Source organism: Mauremys reevesii, linkage group 14, assembly GCF_016161935.1.
Source record: "Mauremys reevesii isolate NIE-2019 linkage group 14, ASM1616193v1, whole genome shotgun sequence".
Lineage (NCBI taxonomy): Eukaryota > Metazoa > Chordata > Testudines > Geoemydidae > Mauremys > Mauremys reevesii.
The window spans coordinates 35492319-35510082 of record NC_052636.1 but is presented as its reverse complement, the minus strand read 5'-3'; the positions used below and the strand labels follow the sequence as shown (position 1 = coordinate 35510082).

The 17764-nt window shown below is 48.9% G+C and overlaps 1 non-coding gene across 1 annotated transcript; it reads right to left on the bottom strand.

The window, feature by feature from the left end:
• Window positions 1-756: 756 nt before the first annotated feature.
• On the bottom strand, window positions 757-828 carry TRNAV-AAC. The gene has a single exon. It is a non-coding gene; the product is annotated as a tRNA-Val (tRNA).
• Window positions 829-17764: the final 16936 nt, after the last annotated feature.

Sequence of the window (17764 nt, the reverse complement as noted above, 5' to 3'; positions counted from 1 at the left end):
GGGAGGGTGTCACACTCTCACTCGCATACTCACGCTCCCAGGACAGGCCTGGCACTGGGGATGTCAGGATTCTGCCAGGTAAGTGTCCCCCAGCGCCGCGATGGACGGTGCGATGAAGGTAAGTCTTCCCGAGGCGCGATGGAATGTAACACAGCGAATCACTGGCCAGGCGGTCGGGGGCGAAGGGCATTCACTGGAGGTACAAGCTTGTGAGTGACTCCTGAACACAGGGCCCCTTCCCTTTAAGGACCTGCTCCTCATGGCCTGCAACTGGAGATGACTTGGCTGCATCTGGTGGGTCACACTCCACCTTGGGCAGTGTCCATGCTCTGGGTGTGTGATCGCTGCCTAATGAGAGTCCCAGACACCTTGTCTATCTAGGAACTCCTCTGCTCTTCCAGCTGTTCAACCAGCCTATTCATCCCACAAGCATTGCAGGAGGGAGGGGGAGGGGGAGGGGGAAAGCCACTTCACAGGCATTCAGAGAGGGAGAATGCACTGCTTGCATCCGAAGAAGTGGGTGTTCACCCACGAAAGCTCATGCTACAAAACATCTGTTAGTCTATAAGGTGCCACAGGATTCTTTGCTGCTTCTACAGAACCAGACTAACACGGCTACCCCTCTGATACAGAGAGGGAGAGGAGACAAAAGCAAGGGGGAGGGGAAGTATAACAGACCTTTTGAGCATAGAAATCACTGCTGCTCCTACAACAGCAGGGACAGGCCACTAGGAGCTGGGAAATAATAAGCCAGCATGTTTCTGCCTGGTTTTGAACCAGGGACCTTTGCATGTTAGGCAAATGTGATAACCACTACACTACAGAAACTCTGTCATGGGGCTCTGCCCCTCCCTTCATAAGAACATAACAATGGCCATAGTGGGTCAGACCAAAGGTCCATCCAACCCCATATCCTATCTGCCAACAGTGGCCAATGCCAGGTGCCCCAGAGGGAGTGAACCTAACAGGTAATGATCAAGTGATCTCTCTCCTGCCATCCATCTCCACCCTCTGACAAACAGAGGCTAGGGACACCATTCCTTACCCATCCTGGCTAATAGCCATTAATGGACTTAACCTCCATTAATGTATCTGCAAAAGAACAAGGAGAACATGTGGCACCTTAGAGACTAACAAATGTATTTGAGAATAAGCTTTTGTGGGCTAAAACCCACTTCCTTGGATGCATGCAGTTAAAAATACAGTAGGAATATATATATACACACAGAGAACATGAAAAAAATGGGTGTTGCCATACACACTATAACGAGAGTGATCAGTTAACGTGAGCTGTTATTAGCAGGAGAAAAAAAACCTGGTGTTGGGAGGGGAACAGGAGAAAGGACAATGTAAGCAAGAGATGAAGAGAAAGGAGGAGGGAGGAGAGGGATGGAGGAAGAGGTGAAACAAAAGGACAAACCCTAATATCCCCAGTGATTCTAAGGGACAAAATCCCAGGTGTGCAATAAAATTCTGCCTCCTTAAGTTCTGTGTTTTCCACACCCAAAATTCAACTCTCACCAGATGGATCAGACTGAACAGATTTCAAACCCCGAGGAGACTCTTACCTTCTAAACAGGGACGGCTATTTTCTAGTAAAATCACTAAAAGGGAAGGAGAAAACTCGAAAGAGGTTCCTCCTGGTGCTCACGTCAGTGAACCCGAATACTCTCTCAGTCCTGAGAGAGAGACCTGGAGAAGGAGACTTGCTGCAGCAAAGCCGCAGGGGTCTCTGAGGTTTCCCTGGCCCCTCGCCCCTGTCCTGCCTGGCTGATGTCAGCATCGCTCTGTGAGGTCACCACCTCCCACCACCTTTGACCAATAGTCTGAGGTCCTGCCAAAGGCCTTTGTGATGTCACTGCCACACCCCTCCCTTGCTGTGCCAATGTCCTGCCCCTGGCCAGGCACTTTGGAGGTTTGAGCTGCTCCCTGTGGATCACCCCACTCAAGGAGCGTTCGTTCTAGGCAGCAAGCCGGCTAGACAGGGAAACATCAGACGCTGCTCCCAATGCTACACTCGGTTTTTCAGAAATTAGTCGACTTTATGGCCAGAAGAGACCATTAGAGCATCTAATCTGACCCCCTGCATATCACAGGCTTCCTGTAGGACACCATAGCTACTTTTGGGGCAAACACATTCCAGAAAGGCATCTAGTCTTCATGAAATGACATCAAGAGATGGAGAATCCACCACTTTCCTTGGTAGCTTGTTCCTGTGGTGAATCATCCTCGCTGTTGAATATTTGTGCCTTAGTTGTAATATAAATTTGTCTCTTTTCACCTTCCAGCCATTGGGTCTTGTTATGCCTTTCTTTGCTCGATTAAAGAGCCCTTTAATACCCAATCTTTTCTCTCCCTGAAGGCACTTCAACACTTCAATGAAGTCACCTTTCAATCTTCTTTTGATCAGCTAAACAGGTTGAGCTCTTTCAATAGCTCCCTAGAAGGTATTTTTCTCCAGCCCTCAGAACATTTGGTGGCTCTTTGCTGCCCCAGCAGAGCAGTTTGCAGGGACCACTGGAGCGGTTCATGGAACGGCTGGTGGAGTGGAGCGGCTCAGACTCCCTGCTTGCGAGAGGGGAAGTATTGCCTCCTAGAGGCGCCCGGGGTGGTGGTATGTAATTGTTCCAGGTCACTGGGTGGTAGCTCGAGCCAGTTTTGCATTGTGTTGTTGAAACAGAACCGCTAGATACTGAACCCGGCCCTTGTTTCTGCCAACTCAGAGGGGCAGAAGGGTTACAGGAATTTATCACACACCCCTCCCTGCTCCCCAGAGCCCCACGGGGAGAAGCTAGAGAAGGGGGAGTCATTCCTCCCCTGCGCTCCCAGAAGAGCCACGACCCTTCCACAGCTGCTCACCCCTGATCCATCTCAGCTCCGGGATCTTTCTGTCTAGAGGCTCCAGAGGCCTGGGGTGCAGGAGGCGTCACTGCACCGTCTGGACAACACAGCACTTCTGAATTGAAGGAAGGAGCAGAGAACGGAGAGAAAGAAACAGAGGCCTACTTGAGGAGCACCTGGGCAGGGAGCAGTGGCACCTTGCACGGCCATTATCGTGCCCTTTGAACCCTGGAGCCCATGCTGTCAGCCCACCCCTAAAATGGCTGGCCCTCACATGGAATACAGAGACACAGGGAGACTGGGTCACCCACTGGAGCAGAGGTAAATAAAACAGGCTGAGGCTCGGCCTAGCCTCCCAAACCTTGCATCACCAAGGGACAGTGGGCCCATGACTAGGGCCCACACCTAGGGCCCCTGGGAAAGTTCCCCACGGGCCCCAGGCTGGAGGAGCCCACTCTTCCTGCTACGCCCGCTGCAGGCGCCAGAGCCTGGTCTCGGCCAGAGCGGCAGGGGTAATGGAGCAGGCAGCCGGCCAGTGGGGGAAGGTAACATAGGAGGTGAAAGTGGGTGGGGCCGTGGGTGAAGGTGTGGAAGGGGCGGAGCCACACTCAGAAGTGGGGTGGAGTTCGTGCTAGGGACCCCGCCTAGTTTCTCCCTTTCCCTGGGCTTTGGCACTAGCCTCGCTGAGCGAGTAGGGGGTCAGTGGTCCCTAAAATGGGGCGTGGACTGAAAGGGGGAACACAGAGAAAGATTCACTGGGGGCACTCAGGGCCTGAGCCATCTCTCATGGAGGGCAGAGGAGCCCCACTCAAACCCCACTCATCCCAGCGCCTCCCCAACCCCCACCTCCGCTTTGATTTGAATGTAACATATTATTCTCTCTTCTGATTTCTGAACTATTTCAGCGTCTGTATGGCTTCTGTCCTTGTGATGAAGTGGACTGTTCTTATCAGTGCTGTGTGCAGATCTTAAGTATCTAGCAAAGCCAAAGCGTCAGCTAAGATCCTAACGCCTGACACTCTGTCTCCTAGCAACTGATGGCCTGGGCCCTCCTGCAGAAGAAGGTGCCAGGAGAAGGTGTTGAGACAAAGGGGTCAGGTGACCTCCTGGCCTGGATGAAGTGAGCAGAGGAGGGGCTGAGGAGGCTAGGCAGACTGAGCTGCACTGGGGAAGCTGGGAAGGAAGCACAGACAGGGCCTGATCTCCCCATCGGGGGCTGGGCTCCCGGGCCCCAAGATGGACCTAACAGGGGACTGCTATCTGTAGCCTGCAGAGACCTGTGTTGGACTATATTCCTGTTACCAACAAACTTTGGCTTTACTGGCTGGCTGAGAGTTACTGTAGAATCACAGGCAGCTGGGGGTGCGGTTCTGACCCCACACCCATGACAACTGGTGGAGCAGGGATCTACTGCACCCGTGGATGCATGCCCCTGGTAAGTGACTGTGGAGCAGTGTAAAGAAAGGATGATTTTAGGTGATTAACCCCGGGAGAGTGTGACTCAGAGAGAAGGACTTGTATGAAACTGGGATCAGAGCCAGCGGTCCCGGGTGGGAGGAGTCTGCAGCTCGACCTGGCATGAGGCAGACCAAGCACCGGGCACACTAGGTCCCCTAGAAACCCGTGGAGCGGCGAGCACCCTGGCCTGGGCGTGGAGCGACCAGCAGAGAAGATGTTTGCCAGCGGCACAAGGGTAAGTGACCTGGTGGAGCCGTGCGCTGGGAGGCTGAGGCCACAGTGGGAAGCCCACTCAAAGACCAGCCAGATTGCCCAGCTGGAGAGGGGATCGCAGAATGAACCTCGATCCCTGTCTCTGAGGGAAGCAGTCAAGAGACAGACACCAGTAGCCTGTCCCTGGCTGGGAGTGGTCAGCCGCCGCTGAGTTTCTGAGACCCCATCCATGCCTAGAGGAGCCCAGCACCGGGAGGGAATGAGTGTCGCAGGAGATCGTCTGTGGCGAGCCCTGTCCCTGGAGCGGATGCGAGGCCGAATATGACAGGAGCTGAGGATGGAAGAGCTTGAGTTAAGGAGGCAGACCTGAGACAGGAGCGGAAGGAAGAAGCAACGAAACATGAGGAGAGCCAGCCAGCAGGAATGTACGGAGAAGGGAAGTAGGTAAACAGAGGAGCTGGACCTGGCCTAGCTGGAAACGCAGGAGGCCCCAAGGTGTGAGGAGACCAAGCTTACAGAGCTTTGATAAGAGCCTGGCCCGGCGCGTAAGGAGGGGAGGATGATACTCTTCCTGATGGCCTTTTGAGAATGCCTGAGCTGCACTGGCTGACCCCTGCAGAGGATCCAAAGCCACCCTTTACTGGACCCACCGCTGTGGAGGTGTACAATAATGAAAGGGCTGACAGGGGATTACAACCAGTCTAAACAGGCCCTGCCCATGAGTCTGGGCTGACCTCTTGAGATGTACTCGAAGGGTTCCGACAATATAAGACCTGGAGATCACATACCTACACTGCATTACCGGGCAGGGATACGCCTGCTATGGAGCCAGCTGTGGGCCCAAACTAGAGAGGACCTGTTTGCCTATTCGTACTGGAGCACCTGTATGAGCAGTGCCCCATCCGACTTGAGGCGGTGGTTGGTGGACCAGAAGCCTAAGAACCCAGAGTATCCAGGCCAGCTGGCCGACGAGTTTGTGGACAGTTACAGGGGATGGCAGCGAGGGAGTCCATGATATGTTTTGCCCTCTAACGCGCAGAGAAAAAGTCACCATGGACTGGTAGACGGAGCGATTCTTGGCGTATTCTGTTCAGAGAGGCAATCATGTCCAATTGCTTGAAACAGGGTAGACATAGCCCCAGGCTGGGGTTTTCCGTTCTAAGGCAAAACCAAACCAGCCAGGACAAAAGGACCCTGGTCTCACCACTGGCCAACCACAAGTCACACAAGCAATTCCCTTAGACACCCAGTCTCCCAGTATCACCACTCAGTGCACTGTCCTGGGGATGAAATGACAGGAAAACCAACACCCAGTCAAAGAAAAAAGGTCTCTCGATCCCAAAGACCTGCCCCAGACCCAGGTCAAATATACACACTGATCTTACCCACAAATCAATAGGCCATAATCCTTTAGAATCTAGTACCCAAAGGTTTATTTACAAAGGGAAAAGGTAGAGACGAGAGGTAATCTGGTTAAATGGAATCAATTACATACAGTAATGGCAAAGTTCTGAGTTCAGCCTAACAGTGCTGGAGTAAAACTGCAGGTTCAGATTAAGTCTCTGAAACATCCTCAGCTGGGATGGGTCAACAGCCTGCAGAGCTTCAGTTTGTAGCAAAGTCCTTCCAGAGGTCAGCGAGACTGAAGACAAGATGGAGATGATGCATCAGCCTTATATGAGACTTTTCCAGGTGTGCAAGAATCCCTTTGTTCTCACGGTGGAAACTTATAGCCAAAATGGAGCTTAGTAGTCACATGGACAAGTTTCTTGCATACTTGCTGAGTCACAAGGCGTGTCTGGCCTCTCCATGCAATAATTAGGTAGCTGATGGCCCTTACACACTGGCCAGCTATGCAGGGCTGACATCAGCTTGTCTGGGACACTTCCTCAGGAGGCAGAGCATAATACAAAATAATTTAAGGTACAGAGCCACGCTACTTATAACTTCAACTGTAAAATGATACACAGACATACAGACTGCCTAATCATAACCAGCAACCTCCAACCTGGTCTTAGACACCTAGATGACCCTTTATCTGTCACTACAGGACCTTGCTGCAACTCTCCATAAGCTCTATATGGTCTCATTTATATCAATAATGACACCTCCCAACAGAAATTGATAGGCAGATGACAAACATCGCTGATCATTCGTATCTCTTTCTCGTGGGTCTGTCTCACTCAGCTAGTGTTGGGCTGAGTCACACAGTATAACCGGGGGTCAATATCAAATGAATGAATCTTTACAACTCAAGGTATAATTCTGGCAATAGCTTTTACATGGTTCCTGTATGTTTCATGTGATCTTGCAAGAGTTTATGAAATATTTATTGATTCATACCAGCTGCACAATGTTTTGCCCAATTAATATTAAACTAATATACTGATGTTGTTCAGTATGACTTTGGTATTTAGCCACAGCAATATAGTGTGCCTCAGTTTCCCTTTTCTCATATAGCATACATCAGGGTCTAAATGGATTTCTAGTATGTCAAACATCTATGTTATACTGCATTAACTGTGAAACACTGCAGCAAGGCCCTTTAAATATAAAGTGTAAGCAATGTATTTCTTTCAACATGCTCTAAGGGACTTTCCCAAAAGATTAGTACATTGTACATTGTTGTGCTCTTGGCACTAGCAATGTCACATTAGTTCACAAATTTAGCATTAGCAATAAATAAATAAATTGATTGCAAGAAGTCCATTTACAAACATGTTTGTCATGCCACCTCAGCTCATCATTGAGCTTGGGCTTTAGTTAACTGCATTTCTTTGCAAAATCTAGTTCTTCTTCTTCTTGTCCTCATATGATTAAACTGACTTTCTTGCTTAACCAGAATTACTGGCTGATGGAAGGCTCAAAGTACACACAGCCATAGCAATTCTTTCTTCTCCCGGGAAGGCAGCTGCAATTTGCACAATACAGACACTAGCTTTAACCTTCAGCTACAATGGATTTCCTGGTTACTGGACTGTCTTACAGTACATCACATGTCTCAGGTGGTCTGAGGGTGAGAGCTGGCTTGTTTCTCCCTGCCTCCTCAAGATCAGCTACAAAACTGTTCTGCTTTGAAACACCAGTAACTGAATCTGTCCGATCCCGAAGCACAGACTGCCTACCTCAGAATCACCTGAGACATTCTGCCCCACACTCATTGTTCTCAACAAGCTGGCCGACACAGCCAAAGGGCTATAGGATGCCTGAACTTCCTTGGACAGCTTCACCCACTGAGTCTCAAAGCTACCACACTGGACTCCCAGGTTGAAAGTCAGTGATCCATTCACAACTGAAAAATTTCTGGCTGTTAGAATTGAACTTTCTTTGATTAAATCACTTTACACTTCTTCAGTTGCAGTAAGAACTGCTTGGGCACATGTACAACAAATGAGGATCTTTCCTAGGAGCTTCTACAGCACCACCCTCAGTCCTGCCCTCCCTTGCCCTAGGGCTTGTTTAAAGGAACACTCCTGAGCAACCACAGATGCTCTCATCTCACCATTCAGGTCTACTTTAGGCCTAACAGTAGTGGATTTACACAACTCTCTTTTAGGCACAATTTGCCAGACTTTCTAGATAACAGGCTGGGAAGCAGTCTCCTTCCTTGCCATGAACAAGTTCAGGCCTGCTTCTTCTTTAAGCATGTTATCAAACTGTCAGTCGGTAACACACCAGTCCTACCTTCATGCCTCTCAGCCCTGGCTGGTGATCACCTGATCAGACAGGTTGCAACACCCTTTTCCAACCACACATTAGTTAACTGGCAAAACTATACAGCTCAGAATTGTCTGGTTCTCTGGGATTTTACAAGACACTAACTGGATGCAACCTAATACAGTGCCATCCAGCAGACACAAACTCAGGACCATTCCCTTTCCTGGGCTTTAGCTGTATTTATTAAACTAACTCTCGAGACAACTGAATCACCCCTAACCATCACAGGCTGATAGGCACCTCTGTCTGCTCCATAGACACAGAAGAGCGAGACACATCTCTCCTTCATCAGACACACAGCTGGGATCCCATTTCCTGTCCAGCATTATTGGTGGGCTGTCTACAGAGACAACTGCTAACTGAGGTAGCTCCTCCATATGGCAAGTCAATACCCCTGACAGAGACAGGCAGCATCTCCTCTACTGTCATATTTCTCCACACAGGAAACAGGTATGGATACAACACTCACCCTCCCCAAACTGGCCATTGATTACAGACAAAGCCATCAGCCTGCCGCTGGCTGCCCAGGCTCTCCAACTTTCTCCCTACCAGGTACATTGGCTACTCCCAACAGATATGCCCGGCTGCTCTTTTCACTGGCACTGTGAGCTACTTTGGGCAAATCAAGAGTTACCATTTCAGGTTTACTTTTACAGCTGCACTCAGCCACCAATCCACACTCACTAAAGTTCTCATCTTCTCTTCCAGTTAGGATTTAACCTATAGAAACATTTTCCCTAATGAGATCTTTTCAGTTTGATTTAACTCAGTAGATCACTTCTAGAGATCTGATGACATTCAGAAACTTCATCTCAGACACACTGCTTATTTTTCCTGCAAGCCAGACAAACAAACTATTTCCTACTCAGGTTAGAATCCTCTCCAGCTTACAGTAAACACAATGCAGAGAACTGCCCAGGAGTAATACCACAGGTCAACACAGTTATAAACTTATCTCACGAGGATACAGTCTCAGCTGTTCTCTTCCACTGCTTTTTGACTTGGATGCCCGGGAGGTCTAGCAGCTCTCTGTTGCATCTTAGAGTCTCCTGTTGTATTTGTGAGTCCTCCTCAGCAGCCAGCAGCTCTCTCAGCAGCCTTTTTCTTTCTCTTAGCAGCCCCTTTCTCTCTCCCTCAGCTGCCTCTCTTTCTCTCAGCCGTCTCCAGCTGGGGCCAAGACTTGCTCTCTTCCATTCAAATTCCCAGTTCTTGCTCATAATCAAAACTGCAGGCTGTCTCTCAAGGCTTCGGTGTTTCATTGCTTTGCTGATGCTTTCTGGTCTCATGGTCATTGATCTTAACTCAACCAACTCTCAATCCCAGCAATTTGACAGGTCTTCACCTGAAAGCTTCACTGCACCTGGTTCTGTGGATCCTAGTACCCACTACGCCACTCGTGACGGGAGCCATCAAGGGACCCAACTGAGAGTGCCAAATCAGTCCAATTACAACAGGGCAGTTACAGCCCTAGGCTGGGCTTTTCCACTTAAGGCAAAACTAAACTAGGCCAGACAAAAAGGGGGACTTTGGTCTCACCTCACTGGCTAACCACAAGTCACACAAGCACCCTTAGACACCCAGTCTCCCAGCATCACCACCACAGTGCATTCTGTCCTGGGGACAGCGTGGTTATGAAACCAACACCCCAATAAAGAAAAAAGGTCTCTTCTGATCCTAAAAGATCAAGCCCCAGACCCAGGTCAATATACATCAGATCTTACCCCACAAATCACGTTGCTACAATCCTTTAGAATCAGCAATCAAACACACACAAAGGAAAAGGTAGAGATGAGAGTAGAATTGGTTGAAATGGAAATCAATCACACAGTAATGGCAAGAGTTCTTAGTTCAGGCTACAGAGTGCTGAGTAAACTTCTCTATCCAGATTGTTCTGGAAGATCCTCGCTGATGGGTCCTCAGTCCCTGTGTAGAGTCAGCTTCAGGCAAGTCTCCTCCAGAGGTCAGAAGAGGATTGAAGATCAGATGGAGAACTCATCACCGTTCATTCACCTGCATCGGGGCCCACCAATGTAATATATACCATATGCCAGCAATGCCCTCTGCTATGTACATCGGCCAAAACTGGACAGTCTCTAAGGAAAAAGGATAAATGGACACAAAATCAGACACTAGGAAATGGCACATACAAAACCTGCAGAACACTCAACCTCCCCTAATACACAATAGCAGATTTGTGCTAGCTAATCCTCCAGCAGCAAACTTTGTAAACTAGATCAGAGAGAAACGCTGAGCTCCAGTTCATCTGCAAATTTAACACCATCAGTTTAGACTAAATGAAAGACTAAAAAGAAATGGCTTGCCAATTACAGAACCAGTTTCTCCTCCTTGGTTTTCACAATTTCAAACATTGCCGAACAGGCCCCATCCTCCCTGATTGATCTAACCTCATTCTATTTACTTTGCTTGTTTTTATATATAACACATCACCTGTCCTGAAATTTCATCGCTTGAAATCCAAGAAGTGGGTATCCACTCCACGAAAGCTCATGCTGCAAACATCTGTTAGTCTATATGTGCCAGATTCTTACATTTCACAGATGGAGATGATGCACCAGTTTTATATAGACTTTTCCAGGTGAATCTTGTCCTCAAGGTAAACCATATAAAAATATGGAGTTTCAGTCACAAGGAACAAGTTTCTGCATATTTTGCTGAAATACAAGAAGGTCTGCCTTCTCTCCATAACATTCAGGTAGGGCTGATGGCCCTTTTTAATGGCCATCAAGCCAGCTATGCTGGCTAATATCATTGTCTGGGACACTTCCCAGAGGCAGAGCATAATATGTATTACAGACAGATAGAGCCACACTTTATACTTGAAACTACAAACATACAGACATACAGACAGCACATAACTAAGGAACTACAACCCAGAACCTGGTCTTAGACACCTTATATGACCCCTTTACTTAGATTTGTGCCAACACAGGACCTTTGGCTGGCAAAACTCCATGGTTCTATGCTCCCATTTATATCAATAACGCTACACCATAGTCTGGACTCTGGTCTCTAAAAGAGCTGGTACAATCCATAGACCAGTTGTTACACAAAGCTGCTGACTTTGAATCCCTTCACATACAGTAATGGGGAAGTTCTTGGTCTAGGAATAAACTGCAGACTAAATCAAGTTCTGGAGTCCATCCGCTGATACATATTCAGCGCGTATCTAGAGCTTCAGTTTCAGCAAAGTCCTCCAGAGGTATGCGAAGCAGGATTGAAGACAAGATGGGAGATGAGGCATCAGCCTTTTTTTATAGCCCCTCTGCCATGTGGTCTTAAGCTTTGTCCCAAGGACACTCTCTTGATCCAGCACGTGGGCACAGTAAACCTAGAGTTCGCTCCAGGCAGGTCCCTGCAGACCTGTTGAGTCACAAAGGCGATTCGCTCTCAGTGGGTCAACTGTAGAGCTGATGGTCTCAATGGGCCATTACAGGCTAGGTAGAACTTGACACTGAACTTGTCTGGCTGGGGTGTCTCTTCTGGAAGCAGAGCACAGTTTGAAATACGGTATATATTGATTATTCAACAACATCAACTACAAAATGATACACAGTTAGAGATAGCAGCATCATTGTTAATCAGCCAATCAGAACTTCCATAGACCTCTGACAACAACCTTTCTACAATACGCTGCAGTAAATATAGAAATATGGTTTGCACAGTGATCTATACAGTTATGGATTATGTCAATAACGGTTTACAGGAGGAACGGCATCAGTGAGACTGATAGTGGAATACTCGCCTCCAATTTTGGTGTCTTCATTTGAAAAGATGTTGCGTAACAGAGCTGAAGGCACAAAGACACCAAATGTTCTGAGGACTGGAGAGTGAATGCCTTCTAGTGAGCTATTGAAGAGCTCAACCTGTTTAGCTGATCAAAAGAAGATATTTGAAAGGTGACTCTACTGGAAGTGTTGAAGTGCCTTAATGAGAGAAAAGATTGCACAAGGCCTCTTAAAAATAGCAGAGAGAGTAAAGCGTACAAAAAGACCCAATGGCTGGAAGGTAAAGAGACAATTATTACAACTAAGGCACAAACATTCAGCATCGAGGATGATCTACCACAGGAACAAGTTGATTTTCAAGGAAAGTAGATGGATTTCATCTCTTGATGTCATTTCAAGAAGATCATGCCTTTCTGGAAATGTGTTTCAGTTCTAAAAATAGCTATAGTGTCTCACAGAGGTCTGTGATATGGTGGTCAGATTAGGTTGCTCTAATTATCTCTTCACAGCTACCACTGAAACTGAGTGTAGCATTGGGAGCAGCATCTGCTGCTTCTGTCTAGCCGGCTTGCTGCTCAGAAACGAACGCCTCCTTGGAGGTGATCCACAGGTAGCTTCAACCTGTGCCAGCCTGGCCGGGGGCAGAAACATTAGCACAGTGCTGGGAGGGATGCAGCAGTGACATCACAGCTGCCTCTTGCAGGACCTCAGCCCATTGGTCCACAGTGGTGGGGGAGGCAGTGACTCACAGGAGAGATGCTGATATCAGCCAGGCAGGACAGGGTTGAGGCCAGGGAACCTCAGAGACCCCCAGGCTTTGCTGCAGCAAGTCTCCTTCTCCAGGTCTCTCTTTGAGGACTGAGAGAGATATTCGGTTCAGCGACGTGAGCGCCAGGAGGAAACTCTCTCTTTCGAGTTTTCTCCTTCCCTTTTAGTGATTTTATCAGAAAACAGCCGTCCCTGTTTAGGGAAGGTAAGAGCCTCCTGGAGGTGTGAAACCTCCACCAGTCTGATCCATCTGGTGAGAGTTGAATTCTAGGCATGGTGTCATGAGCTTAAGGAGTGCAGAATCTTTATTGCACACCTGGATTTTGTCCTTTTAGAATCACTGGCTGCCAGACATTGGGGTTTGTCCTTTTGTTTCAATTCTTGCTCCATCTTACCTGTCTGATCTCCTCTTTTCTCTTTCTGTCTCCTGCTCTCGTCCTTTCTCCTGTTCCCTCCCAACACCAGGTGCTTTTTCTCCTGCTGGATAAATCGCCACGTTAACTGGATCACCTGAGTTATAGTGTGTATGGCAACACCGCATTTTTTCATGTTCTCTGTGTGTGTATATATATCTTCCTACTGTATTTTTAACTGCATGCATCCGATGAAGTGGGTTTTAGCCTACAAAAGCTTATGCCTCAAATACATTTGTTAGTCTTTATGAAAGGTGCCACACATGTTCTCCTTGTTCTTTGAGCAGATAAATTAATGGAGGTTATGCATTAATGGCTATTAGCCAGGATGCAGTAAGGAATGAGTCCCCAGCCTCTGCTTTGTCAGAGGGCAGAGATGGATGCTGGCAGGAGAGAGATCACGGATCATTAATGCTAAGTTCAGTCCTCTGGGGTACCTGGCATTGGCCACTATTGGCAGATAGGATATGGGGATGGATGGACCTTTGGTCTGACCCAGTATGGCTGTTCTTATGTTCTATGAAGGGAGGGGCAGAGCCTGCAACAGAGTTTCTGCAGTGTAGTGGTTACTATGTCGCTCTCATGCAAGAGGTCCCTGTCTAAAGTCCAGGCAGCAGGTTACGATGACTAGTTCTTCCAGATCCCATGGCCTGTCCTGCCGTTGCAGGGAGCAGCAGTGATTTCTATGCCTGACAGGTCTGTTATACTTCCCGATTCCCATTTTTATTCTGAATGGCCCAGAAGTGGTTTCCTCCCCTCCTGCCCCTCCTGAATGCTTTTCTGGGGATGAAGGCCTGCTGAACAGCTGGAAGATCAGAAGAGCCCTAGATAGACAAGGTGTCTGGGACTCTCATTAGGCAGCACTCGCGATAACAGAGCATGGACACTGCCTGCTGTGCAAGAGGACCCACCAGATGCAGCTTTAAGTCATCTCCAGTCGAGGCCATGAGGAGCAGGTCCTAAAAGTGAAGGCCTGTGCTCAGGAGCTCACAAGTCGCCTCCAGTGAATGCCTCACTCACCGCCAATAGTGGAACCACAGACAGGTCTATTCTGCCTCGGGAAGACTTTACCTTCATCGTAATTGAACCATCGCAGCAAACAGCATGCGCCACTCACAGAACCCGTGCCTGCCCTGCCTCCCAGGATGGCCACGGCAGCCCAGGAGCAGGCATGAAGGATGGTCTGTGAAAGAAAGACAGCAAAGCACTGGGAGGAAATTGAGTGGTGGGCCTACGCTGGGGGTGGGGTGGGTAGGAGGGGTGGTGCAGTCTATGACCAGGTATTAATAATAACCTCTACAGCAGCTCTTGTGATGAGTGGGGGCTAGATTTATGTGCTGCTGTCTGCAGAATGCAAACAGAGCTCCCATTGGCTGGCAGTTCCTGGCCAATGGGAGCTGCAGAGTTAATGCACTGGGGCAGGGGCACAGCACGTGAGACACTCCCCACCTCAGGGGATGCTAGACATGCCAGCCACTTTCTGGGAGCACGGAGGGACGGATGTAGAGTGGCAGGGAGCCACCTTTAGTGCTGCTACTATTATCTCTGCACACCTGCTGGGGAGGGGAGCAGAGGCTCCCATGTGGAGCCTGGGGTAGGGGCAGAGCACGGAGCTGCCTCCTCCCGGTCTATTACAGGAGTGGTGGGTGGGCTTTGGCCTGCAAGGTGCAGCAGGCCTGACTAGATGATCACACTGGTCCTTTCTGACCTTAAAGGCTCTGGAGTCTAGTATGAGAGCAAGAAGAACTAAAAAAAAAAAGAAAATGAAGCATTAGAATATCAGGATGACCCAACTGCTCAATATAGTCCCACCCCTTTCTCCACTGGGTGCTTAACAGACCTGTTGGGATTTGGGATACTGATTCTCATTCCATTGATAAGCTGACATAATATGATTGAATTAAAACCAATTCCCAGTGGAGGAATCATCACATCGGCAATGGAACCCAGGTTAACTGCTGGAAGGCACTATGCTCACCACTATACCACCAATGCATCTGGTGAAATCCTCTAATTTTTCTGCACTTGGTGTCTGTCTGACCCATTTCTCAGCATGAGGCAATGTCTCTGTGGTTCTGCTATTCATCAGGGGAATTTCCCACTGATAACAGTTCTGCTAGCTGTGGGATGGGAGAGAGAAGAGGGGCTTATTCCTGTTTCATCCCTCCATTTTCTGTTCCTCCCCGTCCCCAGGTCCTCCTTCCATTTCAGACTGTGCAGCACACCCTTCCCACACTCCAGACCTTGTGCCCTGGAGCAGTACGATCCCATGAGACTCAGTGACCATGGTCTTTTCCAACCCAGGAGACCCAGCTTAAATCTGAGTTGGCTCTGTCTTCCTGATCCTCCTTCAAGTGGAGATCAAGAGCATGAAGCCTCTGCCTTTAGCCTCCTGGCCCGGAATTAATGTCCCATTTCCCACCATCTGCCTGGAAAGAAAACAAATGTTTCTAACCCAGGAAAGATTTAGCAAGTGACCAGCTACGGAATCCTTCACTCACATTCCTAGAAAGATACAGACTCTCTGCAAAGACACAGACTGATCTGGGGTTCATCTCTGCATGTCCCCAATGGGGGAAGGAAAGACACTGAGGGGGAAGGGAAGAAGATGACAGAAGGAGTCAAATGGGCTAGACTGACAGGACATTTTCTTACCTGGGTTAAAATGTACTAGACTCTAATTAAGCTTAAACAAAACAAAACCCACCAGCTTCTGTTTGAACCAGCTTTCAAGGTTGATGAGCAGCCAAAGTGGTGGCTACAGACACACATAACCACCCACAGCCCAAGCTTCATCTAAGCACCTAGGCCTCATGCAGGAACAAGCAGCTGTGGGTGCAGGTCTGTGGCCTCACCCAGAGTAACACTGACTCATTAGCCACGGAGCTCTAATTGCTTTGCCTAATTCACATGGAAAGTGCCAGGAGGGTGGGATGAGTAAATCTAAACTCTGAAATGCAAGGAGGTTGGGCCCAGAGATTGGACAGGGTCAAGAGAAAGTCTCTAAGAGTATAAAACTGAGACAGTCTCCAGGGGGCACGGCACAACTCAACAGGGAGCCATTCGGGAGGGCTCTCACCCTCTGTTCAATGTCCTGAGAGTGTATTTGAAGATGAAGACGCCCATGGCCACAGGTGACTGGGTATGTCCTGGGTTAAAGAAAAGGACTCCAACAATAGTCTGAATATCATTACCACACTGTCTGACTCCCCTTTCAGTGCGGACAGGCTGTACGTTGCTGGGTGAACGCACAGACCCTGGAGAGCAGGGGCAGCGTTGGTTTCATGGCAGAGAGCCTGGCACTTAGAGACTTTCTACACTTGCTGTTTTGAAGCAATTCAATAAAATAACGTGTGGAGCCACAATGTCTGGTTCAAAAATTCTCAACATCTGGTGCAAAACGCTATTTTAGGATCTAAAACTGAGGTCGCACTAGGACACCTGACCAGAGAGCCCAGTGAAGGTATTGTGCTGCTGGGACTTCTGGAGGGTCCCGCCAAACGCATTTGCAAAGTGTTTTGATTTATTTGATGGACACGAGCACCAGCTACCAGGGCAGCCCTGAGAGTCGCAAGTACTCCAGCTGCCAAGCAGGGCAGTGGAAGCCCAGGTCAGCCGCCGCCTGGCCACTCCCAGAAGTGCTGCCAGAGGCCACCTAAGCTGTGGCTGTCTCGTCTCTCGGTCACTGGTCGTGGCGGGTCCCTGGCCAGCCGCAGCTGGCCGCGGCTGGGGTTGTCCTGGATGCCGTCATCTGAGGCCCAGGAGCCGCTGCCACCAGGCCACTGCAGTCACGGGAGGCTGCAGGTCGCTAACCACATTCACCACCTCCACAGGATGAGACACGAGACAACCCCTCCTGCTGCACTGCAGTTCCTGGAAGGAAAGAGCAGAACAGAAAGACGATAGCTGAGCAGATCTCATTACCTCTCTCCCTGCGTCTCCCCCATTAGCATTATGTAACCCCATCTCACTGTCTCAGGTTAGTGCCATGGGAAGACACTTCAGAGTTCTTAGGGGACGTGGGGGGAAGGGAAGGGACTTCTTCACTTCAGCATTTCTGCTGCTGACAAATTTATTGGGCCAAGCCCTGTGGGGCCTCAGTCAGAGTTGCACCCCACTCCCTTCAGGGAAACAGAGTAGGCAGAGAAGTCGCCCAGCAAAGGAATAAGTATTGACTGGTATGACTGGTTCTGACCGGGGTCCCACGTCCTCTGACACAGGATCATGCAGAAACATGAGCTCTGGCTTGTCCTAAAATGCCAGGACTGTGAGTTCTGGAAAATACAGGGGAGAGGAGCAAGAGGAGAAAGGCAGAGACATTGAGACGAGGAATTGGGGAGAAGGAGAGAACAGAGACAATAAAGGATTGAATGAGAAACAGGTGTCCTAACTCCACTTGCTCATCACAGGTGTTCAGAGAGACAGAAGGCAGGTTTTCCATGGTCAAGTCTGGAACTTAGACTTAAACAATGTGCACTGAAACTCAAGGCTCTACATACCTGATCTCTTCCTCCTCACCTTTTAGGGAAAGATATTAATTTTTATTTTGACGGTTTGGTTTAACCATGATCTTCCCTTTCCCACCTGTACTTGCAATGTGGGTTTATG